The following is a 14,193-nucleotide window of genomic DNA, read 5'->3' as shown; positions in this document are numbered from 1 at the left end:
ATCCATCAAGCATAGCAAAACGAGGCAATGCGAAATAAAAGGCAGAATCTGTCAAAACGAACGGTTCGTAAAGACGAATTTTATTGAGGCACCAGACTTGCTCAGATGATAATGATCAAATTGAATGAAAGTTGCGTACATATCTGAGGATCACTCACGTAAATTGGCATAATTTTCTGAGTTACCTACAGAGAATTAGGCCCAGATTCGTGACAGCAAAGAAATCTGTTTCTGTGCAGTAATCCAAATCTAGTATGAATCTTACTATCAACGACTTTACTTGGCACAACAATGCACAAAACTAAGATAAGGAGAGGTTGCTACAGTAGTAACAACTTCCAAGACACAAATACAAAATAAAAGTACTGTAGCAAAATAAACACATGGGTTATCTCCCAAGAAGTGCTTTCTTTATAGCCATTAAGATGGGCTCAGCAGTTTTAATGATGCACTCGCAAGAAATAAGAGTTGAAGCAAAAGAGAGCATGAAAAGGTAAGTTCAAAACAAATTTAAGCCTAACATGCTTCCTATGCATAGGAATCTTGTAAATAAACAAATTCATGAAGCATGATGCAACAAGCATAGAAAGATAAAACACAAGTAACTTCAAAATTTTCAGCATATAGAGGGGAAACTTAATATTATTAAGATGCATATAACCATGTTTCCCTCTCTCATAATAACTTTCAGTGGCATCATGAACAAACTCAACAATATAACTATCACATAAAACATTCTTATTCACATGCATAAAAGTATCATTACTCTCCACATAAGCATAGTCATTCTTATTAATTGTAGTGGGAGTAAATTCAACAAGGTAGCTATCATTATCACCATAAACATCAAATATAGGAGGCATAGTATAATCATAATTAATTTTCTCCTCAATAGTAGGTGGATGATAGTCATCATTGTAATAATCATATATAGGAGGTAAAGTATCATCAAAGTAAATTTTCTCCTCCATGCTTGGGGGACTAAAAATATCATGCTCATCAAAGCCAGCTTCCCCAAGCTTAAATTCTTCCATAGCATTAGCAACAATGGTGTTCAAAGCATTCATACTAATAACATTGGCATTATCATGCATATAAAAGTCCATAGGTTTTTTAATTTTCTCTTCAAACACCTCATGTCCTAACTCAAGATAAATACTATAAAGATCTCTAATATTTTTGTTGTTTTCCATTAAGCCTAACTAGTGAAATCACACAACTTAGTGTTCTCAGGAGTATTCATTTTAACAGTAGTAAATAAAGCAAACTAAATAAAGTAAATGCAAGTAACTAATTTTTTGTGTTTTTGATATAGAGAACAAGACAGTAAATAAAGTAAAACTAGCAACTATTTTTTTTGTGTTTTGATATAAGTGCAGCAAACAAAGTAGTAAATAAAATAAGGCAAGACAAAAACAAAGTAAAGAGATTGGAAGTGGAGACTCCCCTTGCAGCGTGCCTTGATCTCCCCGGCAACGGCGCCTAGATGACACGTCCGTTGGGAACCCCAAGAGGAAGGTGTGATGCGCACAGCAGTAAGTTTTCCCTCAGAAAGAAACCAAGGTTTATCGAACCAGGAGGAGCCAAGAAGCACGTTGAAGGTTGATGGCGGAGGAGTGTAGTGCAGCGCAAAACCAGGGATTCCGGCGCCAACGTGGAACCTGCACAACACAACCAAAGTACTTTGCCCCAACGTAACAGTGAGGTTGTCAATCTCACCGGCTTGCTGTAACAAAGGATTAGATGTATAGTATGGATGATGATTGTTTGCGAGAAAACGAGTAGAACAAGTATTGCAGTAGATTGTATTCGATGTAAAGGAATGGACCGGGGTCCACAGTTCACTAGAGGTGTCTCTCCCATAAGATAAATAACATGTTGGGTGAACAAATTACAGTTGAGCAATTGACAAATAGAGAGGGCATGACCATGTACATACATAATATGATGAGTATAGTGAGATTTAATTGGGAATTACGACAAAGTACATAGACCGCTATCCAGCATGCATCTATGCCTAAAAAGTCCACCTTCAGGTTATCATCCGAACCCCTTCCAGTATTAAGTTGCAAACAACAGACAATTGCATTAAGTATGGTGCGTAATGTAATCAATAACTACATCCTCGGACATAGCATCAATGTTTTATCCCTAGTGGCAACAGCACATCCACAACCTTAGAACTTTCTGTCACTGTCCCAGATTTATTGGAGGCATGAACCCACTATCGAGCATAAATACTCCCTCTTGGAGTTAAGAGTAAAAACTTGGCCAGAGCCTCTACTAATAACGGAGAGCATGCAAGATCATAAACAACACATAGGTAATAGATTGATAATCAACATAACATAGTATTCTCTATCCATCGGATCCCAACAAACACAACATATAGCATTACAAATAGATGATCTTGATCATGTTAGGCAGCTCACAAGATCCAACAATGAAGCACATGAGGAGAAGACAACCATCTAGCTACTGCTATGGACCCATAGTCCAGGGGTGAACTACTCACTCATCACTCCGGAGGCGACCATGGCGGTGAAGAGTCCTCCGGGAGATGATTCCCCTCTCCGGCAGGGTGCCGGAGGCGATCTCCTGAATCCCCCGAGATGGGATTGGCGGCGGCGGCGTCTCTGGAAGGTTTTCCGTATCGTGGCTCTCGACACTGGGGGTTTCGCGACGAAGACTATAAGTAGGCGGAAGGGCAAGTCAGGGGGCCACACGAGGGCCCCACACAACAGGCCGGCGCGGCCAAGGCCCAGGCCGCGCCGCCCTAGTGTGGCACCACCTCGTGGCCCCACTTCGTAAGTCCTCCGGTCTTCTGGAAGCTTCGTGGAAAAATAGGCCCCTGGGCGTTGATTTCGTCCAATTCCGAGAATATTTCCTTACTAGGATTTCTGAAACCAAAAACAGCAGAAAACGACAATCGGCTCTTCGGCATCTCGTTAATAGGTTAGTGCCGGAAAATGCATAAATATGACATAAAGTATGCATAAAACATGTAGATATCATCAATAATGTGGCATGGAACATAAGAAATTATCGATACGTCGGAGACGTATCAATGAAGTACGCGAAAGAGAGCCGGCCGAGAGGGGCTGTGGGCCCCCTCCCCACAAGGCGGCGCGGCCAGGACAGGGCCCGCGCCGGCGTATGGGGGGGCCATGGCGGCCCTCCTCGGCCCCTCCTTTTGGCTGGCTCATTCTTCTGGAAAAATAAGATCTTCGGTGTAATTTCCGTCAATTGTTGATCTTCAGAAATATTGCATCCTGACGGTGCTTTTTCCAGCAGAATCCTGACTCCGGTGAGTGATTCTCCAATAATCATGAAACATGCAAAATAGGTGAAATAACATAAGTATCATTTCTAAATATGAAATATATCAATGAATAACAGTAAATTATGATATAAAATAGTGATGCAAAATGGACGTATCAGCCCTTTCCTAGACGGAGTGCGGGTCCGGAGTGCTCGCCGGCCTGCGCAGGCGTGCTAACCGCGCGGCCTCCTTCCGCCGCTGCTTCGCCACAGCGGCCTGCAGCTCCGCCTCCTGCCGGAGCGCAGCCTGGCGCTCCTCCTCCGCCCGGAGCGCGGCCCGATGCTCCTCCTCCTCCCGGAGCGCAGCCTGGCGCGTGTCCTCCTCCTGCCGGCGCGCCATGGCGAGGAAGGCCCGCGCCTCCGCCTGGGCATCCTCCTGGGCCTTCCTGGCCATCTCCTCCAGCGCGGAGGCGCGCAGCGTCTCAGCGAGGTGCGGCCATTTGGCTAGCTCCTCAAGGTCGTTGAGCTCGCGGGACGCCAGCAGTGCCGCCTGGGGCTGGGCCTGTGGCGCCTCCGCAGGCTCCTCGATGAAGAGGCCGCCGGGGCGGCAGCCAGCCCGCCTAGCAGCCGTGCGCGGCTGCGCGCGAGTCCGCGTCGTCGCTAAGGTGAACCACGTGCGCCGGCGCGCATCGTGCTCCACCTTGAACCACAAGACCCAGTTGGGACTTGTGTCGCCGTAGGCGGGGTGCTCCCGGAGGTCTGCCGGCAGCTGCGCGCGGCGCCTCTGGATCTCGGCGATGCGGGCGCGGCCGGAGCCTGGGATCGGCGGCACCGGAACACGATCTGGGCTCAGCTGCCAGCCGTGGGGGGGGGGGTGCACGTCGCCCCACGTCATTGGGGCGCCGGCATCCCAGAATATCTGCGCCACCGCTACAGTGACGTAGATTCGGTCGCGGATGGGAGTAGCCGATGGCCCCATCTCGAACGCCGCCGGCCTCGTGGTAGTTGGTGGACGGCTCAAACTCCTGCTTCGGGTCCATGGCAGCGCGGAAGCGTGCGTGCGGCCGGAGTGGAGAGTGGGGACTGGATAAGGACAGTCCCCCTCCCCGGTCCACATTTAATAGGACTGGGGCACCGACAGGTGGGCTAGCCACGCGGATCAGGCGGACACGCGAGGACACCGCGTGCCATCCGCGGCAACGCAAACCTGGCCCAGATTTGGGCCGGGTTTGGATCGTCCCGGACACCCGTGGCAATCCGCATTTGCGATGCGTGGCCGCATTGAGCCGCGGATTTGTCCGGTTCGACCCAGCCGAACGCGCGGGCACGATTTAGATCGCCGCGTTGGAGATGCCCTAAGCGGCTTCAGCCCCTCAGATCAAAAAGTATGCGCAGGGTTGGCAGCCAGGTCTTGTACAACTCAAATGTTGGTAAAAAAATAACTGATAATTCCTGTGCTCGAAACTGAGTCACCTTTGATGTGTACTAGTAGGACCTTGCACGCTTTGCCGCGCCAACCTATCCTTTTATTGTTGTAAACCATTCATTATTAATTTTCCGTTTATCACTGTAAAGTAGTTTTCTTGTTATGTTGTATATTGCTCTAATAAATTCAATAACCCTGAACCAAACTCCATTGTAATAGCGAAATAACTTGGATTCTTGTAATACTGTATATTACTCTAAGAACTATTTTGTAGAATAAATAGTAGGGGAGGCCTTTAATGCGCCATTTGAGACAAGTACAAAAGAAGAGACGAAAAGGTAAAACAAAAAGAGGTCAAGCTAGCAAGTCTTGCAACCCTTTCATAAGCCTAGGTTGCCCCTATGTGTGACGGTGAGTTATCTTTTAAACATATCCATACATGCATTTTTTTTTTCTTTGTCAACATTGTCAAACATGATTTTATGTGGTTCCATATGGTAGAGTTTCCATGAATAATATGAACAATAAAGTATTGCAGAGTCCTCTGTTTTTAAGATCCAGATCCATACATGGTTAAATTTCCATCAATGATTCTGGTTAGAGTCACCCGACATTGCGTGTGAAAAGTTTATCCTGGTCATTATGTCCTTAGTATCTAATGTACCCATTAACTAAAGAGCATTGCATTGTTTTAGATGCAATGGTTGATGATGTCATTATCACTAAAGATTATAGCCTTTTTAACAGTGAATTATTTGTCCTTTGCAAATGAGTGCATGTGGGGTGAAAGTTGTTCGGACTGTATTCTACTGCCAGCAATCTTATGATAGAATAACTGAGAAACCATTGCCAACTTTCTTCCATCTTAGGGATTTAAAATCTTCAATGAAAGAAATTCAATACGTCACAAACCAAAATTCATTTTGGTGAACGCCGCAAGGTGCTGCTATTTTTGGGAGATGTCCGTTTCCATCCGTGTCCCCCAAATGAGGTCTCAAAACATTTAAATAGTACAAAAATAAAAGTTTTCATTTAAATTTGATTATATTTTACAACTTTGAACGAAAAGTGCTAGTTGATCTACCCTAGCCTACTCGCTGTCCTACGGGGCGCTCGATGGCCCCGCCTTCTCGTCGCCTCCCTCCCCCCTCCACTTCTCCACCGCCAGCACCAAGCGCTGCTGCTTCCTCCGGAGCCTCGCGAAAAGAGCTCGACGTTCCTCCGCGTCCTCGAGGGGCTGCCACCGCTCCTCCGCGAAGAAGTGGCGGCTTGCCTCCTCTATTGGCGCCCAATGGATAGATATGTGGACGACGCAGCGCCACCCAATGGATGGATATGTGTACAACGCAGCGCCACTGCTCCTCGTTGTATTCCTCGCGGGCATGGTGAACGGTATTCTTAAATACTGGTGCACAAGGATGACCAAGAGAAGACAACTTTCACTTGTCCCTTTGGTACGTTTTCTTATAGGAGAATGCCCTTTGGTTTGTGCAATGCTCCAGCTACTTTTCAAAGATGCATGAATGCTATATTTGTTGATTATATTGATAAAATTATGGAACAATTCATGGATGATTTTTTCTGTTTACGGTACCTCTTTCGATAATTGCGTGTTCAACCTTAACAAAATTCTGCAGCGATGGGAGGACCAACATTTAGTGTTAAACTGGGAGAAGTGCCACTTCATGGTTACAAAAGGAGTTGTTCTTGGACACCGCGTTTCAGGAAGAGGAATTGAAGTGGACCGCGCTAAAATAGAAGCTATTGAGAAGCTACCATATCCCAAAGATACTAAAGGTATAAGAAGTTTTCTTAGACATGCAAGTTTTTATAGAAGGTTTATCAAATACTTCTCTAAAATATAAAAGCCTCTAACTAATCTTCTGCAAAAGGATGTTTCATTCTTTTTTAATGATGATTGTGTAGAGTCTTTTAATGTTTTTTTAAAATGCTTTAATAAGTGCTCCTATAATTTAACCTTCTAATTGAAATTTACCTTTTGAAATTATGTGTGATGCTAGTGATTATGCAGTTGGGGCTATTTTAGGCCAACGAGTTGATATGAAGTTAAATGTAATTTACTACGCTAGTAAAACACTTGATGGTGCTCAAAGAAATTATGCTACTACTGAAAAATAATTTTTAGCTGTGATATTTTCTTATGACAGATTTATACCTTACATTGTTGATTCTAAAGTCATAGTTCACTCAGATCATTCATCTATGAAATATTTAATGAATAAGAAAAATTCTAAGCCTAGATTAATAAGATGGATTTTACTACTTCAAGAATTCGACTTACACATTGTTGATAGCATTGTTGATAGGAAAGGTGAGGACAACATTATATCAGATCACTTATCTAGGATGGAAAACATTCTACCAGACCCTATTCCAATTATTGATAGTTTTGCTAATGAACAACTTGCTAATATAAATGTGTCTAGTGCTAAAGCCTCCCCTTGGTTTGCTGATTATGCAAACTTTATAGTTGAAAAAGTATTTCCACCTCATTTTAAGTCCCCACAAAGAAAAAAATTATTTTATGATCTTAGACATTACTTTTGGGATGATTCATTCATTTATAAGAAAAGTGTAGATGGTATCATCAGACGTTGTGTACCCGAATTTGAGAAGTAGCGTATCATAAGAGATTGTCATGATAGTTCCTATGGAGGACATCACACTGGACACCCCGCACCGCTGCAAAGGTATTACAGTTTGGTTTTTATTGGCATAATTTATTTAAAGATTTTGTTATGTTAAATCTTGTGATAAATGCCAAAGAGTAGGAAATATTGGTAGAAGAAATGAAATGACTATGAAGTATTCACTAGCACTTTAACCATTTGATGTGTGGGGGTTGACTTTATGGGACCTTTCCCGCCATAAAAAAACAAAATATACACATATTTTGGCTGCAGTGGACTGATACGTCTCCAACGTATCGATAATTTCTTGTGTTCCATGCCACATTATTGATGTTATCTACATGTTATATGCACACTTTATGTCATATTCGTGCATTTTCTGGAACTAACCTATTAACAAGATGCCGAAGTGCCAGTTCCTGTTTTCTACGCTGTTTTTGGTTTCAGAAATCCTAGTAACGAAATATTCTCGGAATCGGACGAAATCAACGCCAAAGATCTTAGAATCCCCGGAAGCATCCAGAACACACCAGAGAGGTCAGAGGGGGCCACAGGCCCACCAAACCATAGGCTGGCGCGGCCAGAGGGGGGGCCGCGCCGCCCTATAGTCTGGCCCCCCTGTCAGCCCTCCTGCGCCGCCTCTTCGCCTATATAAAGCCCCTGGACCGAGAGCCACGATACGGAAAACCTTACTGAGACGCCGTCGCCGCCGATCCCATCTCGGGGGATCCAGGAGATCGCCTCCGGCACCCTGCCGGAGAGGGGAATCATCTCCCGGAGGACTCTACGCCGCCATGGTCGCCTCCGGTGTGATGAGTGAGTAGTCTACCCCTGGACTATGGGTCCATAGCAGTAGCTAGATGGTTGTCTTCTCCCCATTGTGCTTCATTGTTGGATCTTGTGAGCTGCCTAACATGATCAAGATCATCTATCTGTAATTCTATATGTTGTGTTTGTCGGGATCCGATGGATAGAGAATACTATGTCATGTTAATTATCAAGTTATTATACATGTGTTGTTTATGATCTTGCATGCTCTCCGTTTCTAGTAGAGGCTCCGGCCAAGTTTTTACTTTTAACTCCAAGAGGGAGTACTTATGCTCGATAGTGGGTTCATGCCTGCATTGACACTGGGACGAGTGACAGAAAGTTCTAAGGTTGTGTTGTGCTTGTTGCCACTAGGGATAAAACATTGATGCTATGTTCGAGGATGTAGTTATTGATTACATTACGCACCATACTTAATGCAATTGTCCGTTGTTTAGCAACTTAATACTGGAGGGGTTCGGATGATAACTTCGAAGGTGGACTTTTTAGGCATAGATGCAGTTGGATGGCGGTCTATGTACTTTGTCGTAATGCCCAATTAAATCTCACTATACTTATCATGTCATGTATGTGCATTGTTATGCCCTCTCTATTTGTCAATTGCCCGACTGTAATTTGTTCACCCAACATGCTTTTATCTTATGGGAGAGACACCTCTAGTGAACTGTGGACCCCGGTCCATTCTTTAATACTGAAATACAAATCTGCTTGCAATACTTGTTTTTACTATTTTCTCTGCAAACAATCATCTTCCACACAATACGGTTAATCCTTTGTTACGAGCAAGCCGGTGAGATTGACAACCTCACCTGTTTCGTTGGGGAAAAGTACTTTGGTTGTGTTGTGCGGGTTCCACGTTGGCGCCGGAATCTCCGGTGTTGCGCCGCACTACATCCCGCCGCCATCAACCTTCAACGTGCTTCTTGGCTCCTCCTGGTTCGATAAACCTTGGTTTCTTTCGAGGGAAAACTTGCTGCTGTGCGCATCATACCTTCCTCTTGGGGTTGCCCAACGAACGTGTGAAATACACGCCATCAAGCTCTTTTTCCGGCGCCGTTGCCGGGGAGGAAAGGTAAAAGGCTCTCATACTACGGTCTCGGGTAAAGTATTTTTCTGGCGCCGTTGTGTGTGTGCTCGAAGCTATTTCCTTTAGATCCTGCAATTGCATCTTTTTGTTTCTTGTTTACACTAGTTTGGCATAATGTACAAGAGTGAGCTTCTTATTCTATTTCCTGATTTAAAATATGGATTGTTTGATGCGAAAATTAAAAAACCTATGAAATCTTCTTTGCATGCTGGTAGTAATATTAGTATGAACACTTTGAACACCATTGTTGACAATGATATAGAAAGTTCTAAGCTTGGGGAAGCTGGTTTTCATGATGTTTTTAGTCCCCCAAGCATTGAGGAGAAAATTTTCTTTGATACTTTGCCTCCTATTTCTGATGATGATAATGATAGTGGTCTTTTGGTGCCACCTACTATGGAGAGTAAATTTTGTTGTGATTATACTATGCCTCCTACACTTGATGAGAATAATAATGATAGCTACTTTGTTGAATTTGCTCCCACTACAACTAATAAAATTGATTATGCTTATGTGGAGAGTAATAATTTTATGCATGAGACTCATGATAAGAATGCTTTATGTGATAGTTATATTGTTGAGTTTGCTCATGTTGCTACTGAAAGTTATTATGAGAGAGGAAAATATGGTTGTAGAAATTTTCATGTTACTAAAATGCCTCTCTATGTGCTGAAATTTTTGAAGCTACACTTGTTTTATCTTCCTATGCTTGTTACTTTGCTCTTCATGAACTTGTTTACTTACAAGATTCCTATGCATAGGAAGCATGTTAGACTTAAATGTGTTTTGAATTTGCCTCTTGATGCTCTCTTTTGCTTCAAATACTATTTCTTGCGAGTGCATCATTAAAACTGCTGAGCCCATCTTAATGGCTAAAAAGAAAGAACTTCTTGGGAGATAACCCATGTGTTATTTTGCTACAGTACTTTGTTTTATATTTGTGTCTTGGAAGTTGTTTACTACTGTAGCAACCTCTCCTTATCTTAGTTTTGTGTTTTGTTGTGCCAAGTAAAGTCTTTGATAGTAAAGTAAGTACTAGATTTGGATTGCTGCGCAGAAACAGCATTGCTGTCTGTCACGAATCTGGGTCTAATTCTCTGCAGGTAACTCAGAAAATTATGCCAATTTACGTGAGTGATCCTCAGATATGTACGCAACTTTCATTAGTTTTGAGTTTTTCCATTTGAGCAAGTCTGGTGCCATTTTAAAATTCGTCTTTACGGACTGTCCTGTTTTTGACAGATTCTGCCTTTTATTTCGCATTGCTTCTTTCGCTGTGTTGGGTGGATTTCTTTGTTCCATTACCTTCCAGTAGCTTTGAGCAATGTCCAGAAGTGTTAAGAATGATTGTGTCACCTCTGAACATGTGAGTTTTTGATTATGCACTAACCCTCTAATGAGTTTGCTTAAAGTTTGGTGTGGAAGAAGTTTTCAAGGGTCAAGAGAGGAGGATGATATACTATGATCAAGGAGAGTGAAAGCTCTAAGCTTGGGGATGCCCCGGTGGTTCACCCCTGCATATTCTAAGAAGACTCAAGCGTCTAAGCTTGGGGATGTCCAAGGCATCCCCTTCTTCATCGACAAAATTATCAGGTTCCTTCTCTTGAAACTATATTTTTATTCAGTCACATCTTATGTGCTTTACTTGGAGCGTCTGTGTGCTTTTGTTTTTGTTTTTGTTTGAATAAATTGGATTACATCATGCTTGTGTGGGAGAGAGACACGCTCCGCTGGTTCATATGAACACATGTGTTCTTAGCTCATAATATTCATGGCGAAGTTTCCTCTTCGTTAAATTGTTATATGGTTGGAATTGGAAAATGATACATGTAGTAATTGCTATAATGTCTTGGGTAATGTGATACTTGGCAATTGTTGTGCTCATGTTTAAGCTCTTGCATCATATACTTTGCACCTATTAGTGAAGAATACATAGAGCATGCTAAAATTTGGTTTGCATAATTGGTCTCTCTAAAGTCTAGATAATTTCTAGTATTGAGTTTTGAACAACAAGGAAGACGGTGTAGAGTCTTATAATGTTTTCAATATGTCTTTTATGTGAGTTTTGCTGTACTAGTTCATCCTTGTGTTTGTTTCAAATAAGCCTTGCTAGCCTAAACCTTGTATCGAGAGGGAATACTTCTCATGCATCCAAAATACTTGAGCCAACCACTATGCCATTTGTGTCCACCATATCTACCTATACTACATGGTATTTTCCCGCCATTCCAAAGTAAATTGCTTGAGTGCTACCTTTAAAATTCCATCATTCACCTTTTCAATATATAGCTCATGGGACAAATAGCTTAAAAACTATTGTGGTATTGAATATGTAATTATGCACTTTATCTCTTATTAAGTTGCTTGTTGTGCGATAACCATGTTTACTCGGGGAACGCCATCAACTCATTGTTGAATTTCATGTGAGTTGCTATGCATGTTCGTCTTGTACGAAGTAAGGGCGATCTACACTGAGTTGAATGGTTTGAGCATGCATATTGTGAGAGAAGAACATTGGGCCGCTAACTAAAGCCATGATCCATGGTGGAAGTTTCAGTTTTGGACAAACATCCTCAAATCTCTAATGAGAAAAGAATTAATTGTTGTCAAATGCTTAAAGCATTAAAAGAGGAGTCCATTATCTGTTGTCTATGTTGTCCCGGTATGGATGTCTAAGTTGAGAATAATCAAAAGCGAGAAATCCAAATGCGAGCTTTCTCCTTAGACCTTTGTACGAGGCGGCATAGAGGTACCCCTTTGTGAAACTTGGTTAAAGCATATGTATTGCGGTGATAATCCAGGTAGTCCAAGCTAATTAGGACAAGGTGCGGGCACTATTGGTACACTATGCATGAGGCTTGCAACTTATAAGATATAATTTACATGATGCATATGCTTTATTACTACCGTTGACAAAATTGTTTCATGTTTTCAAAATCAAAGCTCTAGCACAAATATAGCAATCGATGCTTTTCCTCTATGGAGGACCATTCTTTTACTTTTATTGTTGAGTCAGTTCACCTATTTCTCTCCACCTCAAGAAGCAAACACTTGTGTAAACTTTGCATTGATTCTTACATATTTGCATATTGCATTTGTTATATTGCTTTGCATTGACAACTATCCATGAGATATACACGTTATAAGTTGAAAGCAACCGCTGAAACTTCATCTTCCTTTGTGTTGCTTCAATACCTTTACTTTGAATTATTACTTTATGAGTTAACTCTTATGCAAGACTTATTGATGCTTGTCTTGAAGTGCTATTCATGAAAAATCTTTGCTTTATGATTCAGTTGTTTACCCATGTCATATACCTTGTTTTGATCGCTGCATTCACTACATATGCTTTACAAATAGTATGATCAAGTTTATGATGGCATGTCACTCCAGAAATTATCTTTGTTATCGTTTTACCTGCTCGGGACGAGCGGAACTAAGCTTGGGGATGCTGATACGTCTCCAACGTATCGATAATTTCTTGTGTTCCATGCCACATTATTGATGTTATCTACATGTTATATGCACACTTTATGTCATATTCGTGCATTTTCTGGAACTAACCTATTAACAAGATGCCGAAGTGCCAGTTCCTGTTTTCTGCTGTTTTTGGTTTCAGAAATCCTAGTAACGAAATATTCTCGGAATCGAACGAAATCAACGCCAAAGATCTTAGAATCCCCGGAAGCATCCAGAACACACCAGAGAGGTCAGAGGGGGCCACAGGCCCACCAAACCATAGGCTGGCGCGGCCAGAGGGGGGGCCGCGCCGCCCTATAGTCTGGCCCCCCTGTCGGCCCTCTGCGCCGCCTCTTCGCCTATATAAAGCCCCCGGACCGAGAGCCACGATACGGAAAACCTTCCCGAGACGCCGTCGCCGCCGATCCCATCTCGGGGGATCCAGGAGATCGCCTCCGGCACCCTGCCGGAGAGGGGAATCATCTCCCGGAGGACTCTACGCCGCCATGGTCGCCTCCGGTGTGATGAGTGAGTAGTCTACCCCTGGACTATGGGTCCATAGCAGTAGCTAGATGGTTGTCTTCTCCCCATTGTGCTTCATTGTTGGATCTTGTGAGCTGCCTAACATGATCAAGATCATCTATCTGTAATTCTATATGTTGTGTTTGTCGGGATCCGATGGATAGAGAATACTATGTCATGTTAATTATCAAGTTATTATACATGTGTTGTTTATGATCTTGCATGCTCTCCGTTTCTAGTAGAGGCTCTGGCCAAGTTTTTACTTTTAACTCCAAGAGGGAGTACTTATGCTCGATAGTGGGTTCATGCCGGCATTGACACCTGGGACAGTGATGAGAAAGTTCTAAGGTTGTGTTGTGCTTGTTGCCACTAGGGATAAAACATTGATGCTATGTTCGAGGATGTAGTTATTGATTACATTACGCACCATACTTAATGCAATTGTCCGTTGTTTAGCAACTTAATACTGGAGGGGTTCGGATGATAACTCTGAAGGTGGACTTTTTAGGCATAGATGCGGTTGGATGGCGGTCTATGTACTTTGTCGTAATGCCCAATTAAATCTCACTATACTTATCATGTCATGTATGTGCATTGTTATGCCCTCTCTATTTGTCAATTGCCCGACTGTAATTTGTTCACCCAACATGCTTTTATCTTATGGGAGAGACACCTCTAGTGAACTGTGGACCCCGGTCCATTCTTTAATACTTGAAATACAAATCTGCTTGCAATACTTGTTTTTACTATTTTCTCTGCAAACAATCATCTTCCACACAATACGGTTAATCCTTTGTTACAGCAAGCCGGTGAGATTGACAACCTCACTCGTTTCGTTGGGGCAAAGTACTTTGGTTGTGTTGTGCAGGTTCCACGTTGGCGCCGGAATCTGCGGTGTTGCGCCGCACTACATCCCGCCGCCATCAACCTTCAACGTGCTTCTTGGCTCCTCCTGGTTC

The sequence above is a fragment of the Lolium rigidum genome, chromosome 7 (genome assembly GCF_022539505.1).
Source record: "Lolium rigidum isolate FL_2022 chromosome 7, APGP_CSIRO_Lrig_0.1, whole genome shotgun sequence".
Lineage (NCBI taxonomy): Eukaryota > Viridiplantae > Streptophyta > Magnoliopsida > Poales > Poaceae > Lolium > Lolium rigidum.
The sequence above is the reverse complement of the archived record's forward strand: the minus strand, read 5'-3'. Positions refer to the sequence as shown.